The sequence below is a fragment of the Nycticebus coucang genome, chromosome 6 (genome assembly GCF_027406575.1).
Source record: "Nycticebus coucang isolate mNycCou1 chromosome 6, mNycCou1.pri, whole genome shotgun sequence".
Classification (NCBI taxonomy): Eukaryota; Metazoa; Chordata; class Mammalia; order Primates; family Lorisidae; genus Nycticebus; species Nycticebus coucang.
Window position 1 is genome coordinate 5,750,777 of NC_069785.1, and position 13,157 is coordinate 5,763,933.

At 40.6% G+C, this 13,157-nt stretch overlaps 1 protein-coding gene across 1 annotated transcript in view; it reads right to left on the minus strand.

The window, feature by feature from the left end:
• Positions 1 to 13,157, minus strand: part of FRMD6 (FERM domain containing 6) — a 106,790-nt gene that overhangs the window by 82,847 nt on the left and 10,786 nt on the right. The window lies entirely within an intron of this gene.

The following is a 13,157-nucleotide window of genomic DNA, read 5'->3' on the forward strand; positions in this document are numbered from 1 at the left end:
CATCTCGAGTCAACTTGCTCCCATGGGGACCTGCTGCTGGGGACAGGAGACAAGGGACGGACAGCCTCCACCTGGCCCCCAAGCCCGCCACCTCCAGAGCTCCAACCTGCTGGGATTTTGCCCTTCTAGACTTTCGATTGACTTTGCTGACCCAGTGACCCCTGGCCACGGGTGGCAGAACCACCCCCACTGAGTCCTTCACTGAAGGAATGAGGGGGTTTCTTTGTGTGTCTGGCTTTGACAACTGGCTGAAAGGAAGCAGAGGAGGACCTGAAACAGGACACTATCCAAAAATCTGATGCCAACAGAAGTCAACTTTAAAATTACCCTGCTCTTTTGACCTGAACATAAATATGTAAAGCTAGCTGTTACTAGTTCAAAGTGTGCCTGTTGTTTGCATGGCTAGAGAAATTCACTTTTCACTGTTCATTACAGCTGAAGCTCACTTGGAATAGTAGCCTCATTCACAGCTTTTTCCATTTTGGGAATTATGAGATTATGACTGAATATTAGGAACTGCTTATTTCTGGGCAGTTTCTGAGGATACTGCACTTTGACCCCTTTATGGAAAGAACAAGAAATGTGTTCCAATAACTGCCTTTAACATTAGTTGTACTTAATATACTAAAATTAAAAAGTGGTTAACAGTAGTTGATCACAACGTAAGTATTTAAAAGTGGAGGACTGCACTTTTTTTCCTTTTTTTGTCTTTTATATGCATTTATAATGAATGCATACTGAATGCTAGTTGGTAGGGTCTTTAATTGATGTCTCATGAGATAATCCTGAAATTCATATGTAAGGATCCATCAGATAAATGAGAAATGTATTATTATCTTGGAAAACAGTTCCTAAATCTGATTTATTTTCAGGTTTCATGCATCAAAATGGAACAGATAAAGAACAACACAATGTTAGGTTGTAAAACAGTGCTGAAACATAAAATGATTAGGTAACTCAAAGAGCAAATATTTTAAACAGTTTTTTTTAACGTGTTTAAAATTGAGTTTGTCTAGAATTGTAGGAAATTTTCTGTGTAAATATTTTTCTGAGTTATAATAATCATATTAACAGCATGAATGCTACAATAAACATGGACTCTTAATATATTTTGTAAACTAAGTCCTTTTTCTTTGTTTTGTGTCAGACCCCACCTGAACAAGCCAAGTACTTTAAACTCCTAAAATCAGTTTTATAAGCTCCTATAACATCATAAAGTTCTAAAGGATTGATTGGAAAGCAATACATACTATTATAATGATGGAAGAGGAGTTGAGAAAGGGTGGGTTGTTTTAGGTTTTGTTTTTGTTTGAAACAGGGTCTTGCTCTGTTGCCTGGGCTATAGTAAAATGGTGTCATGATAGCTGACTGCAACCTCAAACTCCTGGGCTCAAGTGATCTTCCCATCTTAGCCTTCAGAGGTAGCTAAGACTACAGGCATGCACCGTTGTGCCTGGCTAATTTTTCTGTATTTTTTTTTTTTTTTTAAGAGATGGGGTCTTGCTATGTTGTTCAAGCTGGTCTTGAATTATAGGCCTCAAGCCATCCTTTCACCTCCACCTCCCAAAGTGCTAGGATTACAGGGCATGAACTACCATGCCCAGCTGGATATTTTTCTCATCACAGAAATATTCTTGTGTGCGCTTATTACAATAAGAATGCAATTTTGTGGGTAATTTGAAGTTCTATTGTATGGTTGTTTATAATATTGGGATATAGCCTTATTTTCACTGATGAGATGTTTTTCTAAATACAGGACATTGCCCTCCAATGAAACCTTATCCTAAACACATCATAAACTTTTTTCATGGCATTTAAATACTAGCACTACTCTATATTTTGGCTTTTATTTTAAGAACTAATTCTTCATTCTATGAATTTATTGAGTAACTCCCATGAGCATAGGGTTAGATTCTGGGATTCAAAAATACAAATATTCCTGAATTTTGAAGTAGATTGGATAAATAGGCATGTGAGTAACAGTTACTGTTGCTCGCTATGGTAGAGATGTGCAGGAGGCATAGTGGGGGAGGCCTAGGATTGTGGGGATAGGATCAGACATCCCCCTACCCACCAAGGTGAGGTGGGAAGGGTGAACAGAAGTTGGCTGCAAGTTGTTTAGGGAGGCTGACTCAAACTGGTCAGTACATTGGATTACCTGGCAGTTTTCAAAAACTATTGATGCCTGTGCCCCAGGCATATGATGTAATTGGGCAGGGATGTCTCCTGGGCTGTGGAATATTTTAAATAACCCCAGGTTATTTTAAGCATAGGCATATTTGGAATCCTTAGGTTACAGTATACCGAGTAGAAGATGGAGAATGGAAAAGCACGTGGAGATGCGTGAACTACCATCACTCACATTCCTCTTCAAGCATTTTCCAGACACCAGCATAGTAGGTTGACAAGATTAGTTCAGCATATTAGAAGACAAGAAATTAATTATTTTCATCTTTTGTATAATTCAAGGTTATCTAGGATTCATAGTTGATTTTTGATGCTGAAGTATGAGTTCTAGTCTAAGAAGTCAGTAAGGAAGTATGAGTCTTTTAAAGAGTAGTTTTTCCAAAATTCTGTTCATCATTCTGGGTGAAGGTCATAATGAAATTAAGCTCATTTTTCTTTTTAGTAATTACTGAGAATCTCTTAAAAACAAAACAAAATGTACTTTAAACAAATAAAATCTATTTTAAGTCCAACTTTGAGGTTTTCATCTCCCTGTAGCTAAGGAAAGAAAATAATCTCACATGGAAACTTAAATAATCTAGTGTCACAGTCCTGGTTTTCACTGTCCAACATTAAAAATACCCGTTTTATTATTCTCAGCTAGTATATTGTCATGTTCTGTAAAAGAAAAATATAAGAAAACCAAAACACCACAAGAGAAATGATCATCAGTCATTTAATCCAGCTGTCTAATTATCTTTTCTTAACTATTTTTGAGACAGTCATACTCTGTCACCCTGGGTTGAATGCCTTGGTGTCAGTGGTGTCATTGTAGATCATAGCAACTCTTAGCCTTGAGCGATCTCCTGCTTCAGCCTCCTGAGTAGCTGGGACTACCGGCATGTGCCACTATGCCTGGCTACTTTTTCTATTTTTAGTAGAGATAGGGTCTCACTCTTGCTCAAGCTGATCTCAAACTCTTGAGCTCAAGCAGTTCACCTACCTGGGCCTCGCAGAGTGCTAGGATTATAGGTGTGAGCCACCACGTAACCCAGCATCTAATTATATACCAGGACCCACTAACCAAAAACACTAAAAATTATCTTTGCAGAGGCACCACAGAGATTGGAATTTTGTAGTAATTTCACTTAAGAAGATTTACCTTTACCCGATTTAGATATACAAAGTTGAAGAAATTCATTAAATTCTGCTCTCTTGCTCTCACATTTTGAGAAAATATTTAAAATAGGGTAATGGTAACTTGATTATCCAGGGTCAAAGTTTCAATAAACCATGTAAAAGTTTACAGGCAATGTATTTGAAGAGCTACTTTCTTTCAATTCTATTATAATTTTAGTTTCACCACAAACATCACATTCCAGTTCCTTGAGGGCTTGAAAACTTGAACATTACAGATACAAGAAGAAAGTCTTGGTAAGGCTGGGAGGGCCAGGCCTAGCCTTTCCCTCTTGTAAAAGTGTTAGTTGCACCAGGTAGGATAACCCAGCATAGAGAACTTCACCTGTGTCTTGACAGAGGCTAGGTTAGAGGGTACTGCTGCAAACTAAAATACGGTTGAGGAATTAATGTACTGTTGTCTTTTGCATGAGACTTTCCCTTGTACAGAAGATTGAGGACAGTCAGAAGGTTCCCTTCTAGTACAGGGAAATACTTAGCAGAAGGGTGAGACAAAGGGTAGGTTTCCTGGGGAATAAAGCTAAGGAAGGTGTGCCATTTCTGTGCTTATACTATGGATCTTGAAGGCCCCAGGGTAGTTTTTCAGCTCTGATTCCTTGATTATTCTCTGAAAAGCTGGGTGTAGGAGGAAACACTCCTACCCACTGCCCCTCCCTGAGTTGGGCAGCAGCTCCCTCCACTCCCATTGAGCTTCCCGAGAGAGGGACAGAAGCTGGAATCTGCCTGGGGCAGGCAAACTCTGATTATCTTTATCTGAGAGAACTCTTGCAGGAGTCACTTTCAAACACAAATGATAACCTTGTGGGTGTCTTGGGCCACTGAAGTTCCTTTTCTTGGGTGTTTTATGATGCCTTATCAATGTGTGCCTGAGAGACACAGCTGGGACAGCGGCAGATGTGACGCGAACCTTTCAGAAAACACACTCAGCCCGGGCAATGTTGGCTTTCTTGAGAATACCTACAGAAGTTCCATTTGTGACAAGGGCTTATGAAATATGTTCATTCTATTTTAATTTATTTACCATGAGTAGATTATAAGGATAACTTATAAGCATAACAAGTCTACCTTTAAACTTGTTTTTAGCTACTTTAAAAAGAACGATGAATAAAAGTGCAAAGAAGAGATCCTAGCTCTGGACTTCCATTCACTGATGCTAAAAGCCTCTGTGTTGGTGGGGCCTCCCAGGAACACCCTGCCTGTCCTTGGTGGTTGGGATCTTGGTTATAAAACAAGGTCCTGATGTGCTAACTGGATAAAAAGGAGAAAATGTTTGGGATGCCTACATTAATTAGATCCCTATTTTAACTCTTACCTGATCCTAGGTTAGAAACAAAATCTGTATTCACGCTGGTTTGGTTTGGCTGGGAGCCAACTGCCAAAAAATCTGTCTTCTATAGGATAGGCAGTGGTTAGATTTTTCTTTTTTGAGGGTAACCTAATAAATTGTTCCATTAGCCTAAGAGAATTCTTTTTTTTTTTTTTTTTATTTTGTAGAGACAGAGTCTCACTTTATCGCCCTTGGTAGAGTGCTGCGGCGTCTCAGCTCACAGCAACCTCCAACTCCAGGGCTTAGGCAATTCTCTTGCCTCAGCCTCCCGAGTAACTGGGACTACAGGCACCTGCCACAACGCCCGGCTGTTTTTTGTTGCAGTTTGGCCGGGGCCGGGTTTGAACCCGCCACCCTCGGTATATGAGGCTGGCACCCTACCCACTGAGCCATAGGCACCGCCCAGCCTAAGAGAATTCTTACACTCTAGTTCTTCAAAGAACACTGGCAATCAGACCTTGGAGTCTGCATTAGAAATCATGGATTGGAACCTTGTTCTCAGAGGACCTGAGATCCAAATATTTAGTTTTAACAACACAGAGGGGAAATAGTGCTGGGCAATAGCACTCTTACCTAGGTCTAGCTCTGAAGCTAAGACTGCAGGTGGAGTAGCCATTTCTTAAACATACTCGCTTTTTAAAAAACTTTATTATATATCTGTGATTCATATATAATTAAGCAAAACAGTCTATGTGGTTTCTTGAGCAGAAAAACAGAATCAGCAAAGTAGTGATTTTTCCGTTCTACTAATAGTCTATATTGGATGTTTTCACCTAAACCCCAATTGCTTAGAGGACAATAAGGATATAGACCTAATATATGATAATTTTATGTATAATACAGATTTAATATATAAGTCAATATAAAATATTACATCACTTATTTTTATAGCATTTTCATCATCTGAAACTTACTTAGCAACTGTTTCTCCTTTTAGAATCTAAGCTTCATGTGATCACAGACCTAGGTCTCCCTAACTGCTATGGCCCCACCATCTAAAGCATGTCTGGCACATTTTTGTTGAATGAATAAATCCCATGATTTATGTGTATGAAGGGAGGGAGTGTGTGTGTATGTGTGTCTGTGTGTGTGTCTATGTGTGTGTGTGTGTGGAGTGCGAGGCAGACCTGAGAGGCACTAAGGTGAGAATAAGAAAGGCTTACCATTTTTTTGAGATGCTTTTTGGACAGATATCCCTGATATTGATAAGAAAGGATCCATCCCTAAAGAAAGAAGACTTTGGGTTGATTTGAATGGGATGCCTTATATCAGCCAGTTCACTGCTTATTTTTTGCAAGTATCAATATATGATATAATGATCAATATTTTATAGCTATTGAGTTCCTCATTGCATATTTTATTTCTGTTTTCGGCTTTCCCCTGCCTTTATACACCCTACAGCCTGTGAAGATACTAAGAAGAAGTTTGTTAGGGGGATTTTACTGGTGTGGTTATTAATTATAGATTTCCTTACCAACAAAACCTTCTGATGAGACATGCTTGGGAACAGAGTAGTTTGAGCAGAACAAGAGAAGGCGACTGTCCCTGCCTCCATCTGCCCAGTCTCTCCCACCCCCATGTGAATTTTAAGTGGAACTTGTGTCACAAAGACTGCTCTACCTCTGACCTGGAAGCTGCTCTGTCTGCCACTTCCTGTCACGTATTCACCATCTCTGCCTAGACCTGTTATTTGACCTTGAGTCTGAGACCTTGGTCCACAGACTCCTCCCAATTTTTTCAGTGTTTTAGCTGTTTTTTGGCTTGACTTATTTCCTTTTCAATTTAATCTCTGGGGTAGTCTCGTGTCCCAATCCCTTTGACCTTCTAATCCAGCTTTTTTAAAAATCCCCAAAATTCAGGTCAACTCAATCATCCATTTTCTTGCATTTTGCTTTAAAGTCATTGAAGAAGCCTAAAGAAAATTGAATAACTAAGTAGATTAGTCACATCACCAAGACAACAGCTCCATCCATGGGGCAGCCACAGATGCTTGGTCACCTGTTACTCATCCCCTTTTGGCTCACTTTGCATTCACCACAGTGACTGTTGAGATGTTCATGGCTCTCCAAGTCCCTCATCACTCCCTGGATTCCTGCCACTCTCAAGTCAGCCTAGCTGTCCTCTTGCTGCTCGCCAATCTAGGAGGTTTACAGACATTACTTTGTTGACTGTTCACAACAGCCCTTTGAGGAAGATGCTAGTATTATCATCATTCCTGGTCCCCAGATGCCCAAGGCCTTGAAGAAAATAGGTAATGATGTGAAGATCTGGGGAGGCGGAGCAAGATGGCGGCCAAGTCACAGCTTCCCTGCAACTGGGCACGTGAGTTTGGGGAGATAAGACTCCAGGCATCTCTGGCTGGTGGGATCTGCCTATAATCATCCCTTTGAGGATACAGGGAGTCAGCAAGGGACTTCCGGACCCCAAGAGGAGGACAAAAACAGTGGAAAACTGGCAAGTGGTTGCATGTGTCTGATCGATCTAATCCCGCCGACAGCTGTAAGTACAAGCAGCGGTGAGACTACAAACCGGAAAGGCCTTACCTGTGAACTGTTTCCGTGTTTTTGGACTTGGCACTCAGTTGAACTGCCTTGGGGAGAGCTTGAGCAGGAGTGCGGAGAACTTTGGGCATTGTATAGCACCCAAGACTGAGCCACTGAGCCAGACGAAGCTAATAGTGTTCGGCTATCGGCTGCAGGGAGCCACTGTAACAGAACTGTCCCAGCAAGCTCTGCCCTCAGGGTCGCAGAGCAAGGATCGGGTGGGAGCTGGTAACCTAGTGACCGAGCAGCCTAAAGGCGGGGACTGAGCTGCCTTACAGCCTTAACCCTCATGGGCAGAGTGAGACTGGTTTTGGCACACTGGAGTCTCACGCTGTTGCCCTGGGTAGAGTGCTGTGGGGTTACAGCTCATAGCAACCTCAAACTCCTGGGCTTGGCGCCACCCAGACCTCCATAAGAGCTGCACTGCGACCCCGGTCGTGACCTGTGCCTGCAGGGCCTCCGCATGCCCTGACCAGGAACTGTAGGAGCCGCACAACCCTGCGTCCTCCTTCCTGTACCCTCCCTGCCTCCACACCGGCCTGCTCATCTGCCCAGGGACTCTGGTAGCCCTGTGCCCTCCAGAGCCCTCTCTGCCTCTGTGCAGAGCCCTTCTCCTGGCCAGAGATAGCTGGAGCCTTGGGCTTTCTGTGCCAAAGTCACTGGGCACCAGGCACTCCCAGAATCGTGCGCACCACCTCCCACCCTGTTGCTGGATCTGGGTGTGTCACACTCTGGAGCTGCTTCTACAGCCAGAATTCCCTGGCTGTGGCAGCCCCAGAGGAACTACACAGGGTCATTCTCTACAAAGATCCAGGAATAATAGAGTGATCCCACTGGGGTCTAATCTTGGAGAGACACCTCCCCAACTCTGAGGATGGCCAGAGGCAATGGTGAAAAACAATCATGAGGCGAAATCAACAGAAAAACTCTGGCAATATGAATAATCAGAGTAGATCAACTCCCCCAAGGATCAATGGTGCAGACATAGCACAAGATCCCATGTACAAACAAATAGATGAGATGTCAGAAATCGAATTCAGAATCTGGATAGCAAACAAGATTGAATTAGAATCCAAGCAGTAACTCAAAAGATATCTCAATAATTCAATAAATTCAAAGACCAAATGACCAAAGATTTTGACACATTGAGACAAGCAGTTGCAGCCCTCAAAGATCTGAGAAACACAGTAGAATCCCTCAGTAACAGAATAGAGCAAGCAGAAGAAAGGATTTCTCACATTGAAGACAAAGCTTTTGAATGCTCCCAAACTCTCAAAGAGGAAGAGAAATGGAGGGCAAGAACAGATCAATCTCTCAGAGAGCTCTGGGATAATTCGAAGAAAACTAATATTCATCTTATAGGGATCCCCGAAAGCCATGAAGTGGCTTCACAAGGCACAGAGTCGCTTCTCCATAAGATTATGAAGGAGAACTTTCCAGACATGCCAAGAGATTCTGAAATTCAGATAGCAGACTGTTTCAGAACTCCAGCACGACTCAACCCAAATAAGACATCCCCCAGACACATCATAGTCAATTTCACTAAAGTTAATATGAAGGAGAAAATTCTGAAAGCAGCCAGATGAAAGAAAACCATCACCTACAAAGGCAAGAATATTAGAATAACTGCAGATCTCTCTGCCGAAAACTTTCAAGCTAGAAGAGGATGGTCATCGACTTTTAATCTCCTAAAACAAAATAACTTTCAACCCAGGATCCTGTACCCAGCTAAACTGAGTTTCATTTATGACGGAGAAATTAAATACTTCAATGACATTCATGTGTTGAAGAAATTTGCCACAACTAAATGAGCTCTCCAGGATTTTCTCAGACCTATCCTCCACAAAGACCAGTGTAATCCTCTACCACAAAAGTAAACCCACCCACAAAATTTTGATCAAATTCCAACTTCCACAGTCGCAAAAGGATTAAAAATGTCCACTGGACTCTCAAAAGGTTTATCAATATTCTCAATTAATGTGAATGGTTTAAATTGTCCTCTAAAGAGGCACAGGTTGGCTGACTGGATAGAAAAACTCAAGCCAGATATCTGCTGCATACAAGAATCGCATCTTACATTAAAAGACAAATATAAACTCAAGGTGAAGGTATGGTCATCTATACTCCAGGCAAATGGAAAGCAGAAAAAAGCAGGCATTGCAATCCTATTCGCAGATGCAATAGGCTTTAAACCAACCGAAAGAAGGAAGTATAAGGGTGGACACTTCATATTTGTTAAAGGTAATACTCAATATGATGAGATTTCAATTATTAATATTTATGCACCCAACCAGAACACACCTCAATTTATAAGAGAAACTCTAACAGACATGAGCAACTTGATTTCCTCCAGTTCCATGGTAGTTGGAGATTTTAACACCCGTTTAGCAGATCTCCAAAAAGAAGCTAAGCAAAGAAATTTTAGATTTAAACTTTAGATTAAACTTAACCATTCAACATCTACAGAACATCTACAGAACATTTCATCCCAACAAAAGTGAATGCACATTCTTCTCATCAGCCCATGGAACATACTCCAAAATCGACCACATCCTAGGCCACAAATCTAACCTCAGCAAATTAAAAAAAAATAGAAATTATTCCTTGCATCTTCTCAGACCATCATGGAATAAAAGTTGAACTCAATAACAACAGGAACCTGCATACCCATACAAGAACATGGAAGTGAAGATCTGAACCCAAAAAACCTGACTCAAAGGTCATGTTCTTTACCCCTAAACTTTCTTGCTTCTGGGCTTCTGGTGCAGAGATGGTTAAGCATTTTCTCCCTGGAGCTCTAGTCCTCCCACCTCCAGGCTTCTCTGTATCTTGCTCAGATCATTCTCCCCTGACCCTTCTCAGCCAGTGTCCTCCTACCGAAGCTCTGTGTTGCCAGCTCCCTAACTCTCTGAGGCCTTCTCCATCAATCATTTATTGATTCATGTAGTGGATACTCATTAAATATCTATTGTGTAGTAGGCATTAGGGACACCGACAGAAACGAAACCTAATCTCAGGTTCTGGAGCTTTACATTCAAATTGTTCCTTTTAAATAGTCGACATCTCACCATCCCCTAGCCCTTCTTCCTCATCAGAGATGCTGAAGTCACTGTAAGTTTCTGAACACATCTGGCACCGCGCACCACAAGGCACTGGGTACATGAGACAGATGGAGAAATGATCACAGCTAAAGTAATCAAAGCTGGGAAATTTGTTTGTAGTTTCTGGCCTCCTTTTTCTAAAAAGTAGTAGCCCACTTAAGATGTCCAGAACCCTCCAGGTCTCACTATCTTCCCTTCTGAGCAGACCAGAGAAGGTTCTGAAAACCAACCCTTTGACTGACTAGTTTGACTGAAAAGGATTCCTACAAATGTTACCTTTTAAGCTTTTTGGTCTATGACTGTGGAAATGAAGTTATGTGGAAGTTATTAAAGGAATTTCAGCATCTGTAAAATGGAAGACATTTATGAGACAAGGGACTCTTCAAAGGCATAGTTTGCCGCCTCTCATGGTCCTCAAGCAGAGACCCATTTTGTCCCCAAGAGAACATTTGGCAATGTATGGAGTCGTCTTTGGTTGTCATGACTTGTTGAGGGGTGAGGTGAAGATGGACAGTGCTTCTGGCTTCTAGTGGGCTGCGGCTAAGGATGCTGCTATGGGTATAACCCCACTGTGATACAGGGTCAGCACCTCAGGTGAAGGATTATTGCCCTGCTTGAAAACCACTTCATCTAAAGGGTGAACTTGAACATTCTGGTGCTCTGTCTGTGAGGGTGGTTCCAGCTGGGGATGTTGACTGAGCCCCACCAGGGCTTCATTGAAGGGTTGCTGGAGGAGAGGGAACATGTCTTCGGGATCTCCTGAGTGAGGCATTTGGGGTCAGTTTCTACCTCTACCCTTCCCCTAACTTTATTTGGATCTTTCTTCAGCATAAAGACACTCAATACACATTTTATGTCTTTCTGTATCAACATCTTTTTTAGTTTTTGGAGATTTTGAGGGGAAAAGTAAATAGGATAATCTCTTTATAATTTCTGCTCCTGACTGTAAAATTTCTAATGTGGTTAGAACATTTCTTTGTCAACAGAGGGAGGACAAGATGAATCATTCCCAATCAAGTGATAGAAGAGAAGAAAAAAGTTGGAAATGCCAGGTGTAATGGTTCCTGCCTGTCATCCCGGCAATTTGGTAGGCTGAGGTGAGAGGATGTCTTGAGGCTAGGAGCATGAGATCAGCCTGGGCAACATAACAAGACCCTGTCTCTACAAAAATTCATAATAAAAAAGTTGGAAACACAAACTTTTCTTGTGGCAGTTAAGAATCAACCTATTGAATAAAAAATAACCTCAAAGAAGAGTTATGTTAAGAAAGTATAAACTCCAAAATTGAACCAGGCATGAATGGATTTTAGCTCTTATAATGGATGATAATTATAATTACTTAAATAATTTGCTAAATTTCATTTTTAAGTGGAGTTGTAGATATATATTTGATAGATTAAACTATGTACCTTTTAAACAAATAGCTATTGCCAATTATGTAGAAGTAAACTTTGAAATGATCACTAGGGCTGTCAAAAATTGTAGTGTGAATCATATTGATCGCGTATTGATTTAAGCCATTTCCTTATCTCTGTACCTTCACTGTTCGTCATATCACCGGCACTTATAATGAAGACTGTGTAAGTATGGATTCAAATATATTCAAATTCTCATGAAAGGAAAACCGAAGAATAGCTATAAAAAAGTAGATTAAGCACTAACACCTTTTTCAAATATTGCCTGATTTCCACTAAGGCTTATTAGCTGATTTCTTTTAGACAATGGTTTCCGAACATGGCAGAACCATTTAAGAATTGATAACAGGACTAGGAATCTTGAATTAAGACAACAGCAAGAGTCTAATGATTCTGATACCCATTCATGACCATATGGGTAGCTGCGCTATTTATGCTTATGCTAAAGCAAGTTTTAAATGAAGAAGCTAGATTTAAAATGCTTTTGAAATGGTTAAAGCCCACACATACTTTGGCTACTATAAGTCTACCACACCCTTCCAATGAATAGAAATGTGGGGGTGTGTTAAAGTGTGATTAGTAACCTTTCTATCAAAATAAGGTCCTTTTATGTCAGCACATCCAATTCATATTTGGGAAAATTTGCCTATTTTTAATTTCCTGTATGTGAATGGAATAACTAAAACTGTAATTATTAATTTGGTCAATGAAAAATCATTCAGCTAAAGATAAAGCAATGGGACCTACTGGTCTTAGTGAATAACGTAATTACATCTAGTCCCCCGGAAATATGTACATCAATCTAATAGTGTGTAAATGAATCACAGTCTTAATTAACATTTTCATAAATATGCTAAAGGGCAGCTTGGAGAAAATAGAGTATGAACTAAACAGGACATATGAGCATCACAGTTTCTGCTGCTCCCCATTTCAGAGCTTTGCTCTTTGAAAGCTGCCTGGTGGACATCCATATAGTTAGTTTCCCATACATAGGCATATGTTTCATGCCCACTGCACTGACCACTCAGAACTTTGGAAGGTCACACGTCATAGATAAATATGAGGGCTACATGGATACATACCATTTTGTTCTATAAAAGGTGAATTCAAGAGGGTGGTTTCCAGAAAGTCAATGCATTTAAAATAATGACAGATGATCATTATTATTTACTATGTGTTTTAGATGCTAGGCCAAATTTAAGTTTATTATCTCATTTAATTATAACAGCAACTCTATGAGATAGGAACCATTATAATTCCTATTTTGTAAATGGGGAAATCAGGATACAGACAAGTTTCTGAAAGTTAAATAGCTCGTTAGTATTGGAGTTTATGAATCATTTTTTAAAAAAAAAGAGGAAAAGGAAAAAGTCCTATACAAAATAGAAACACTTCTTTCAGTTTTAAA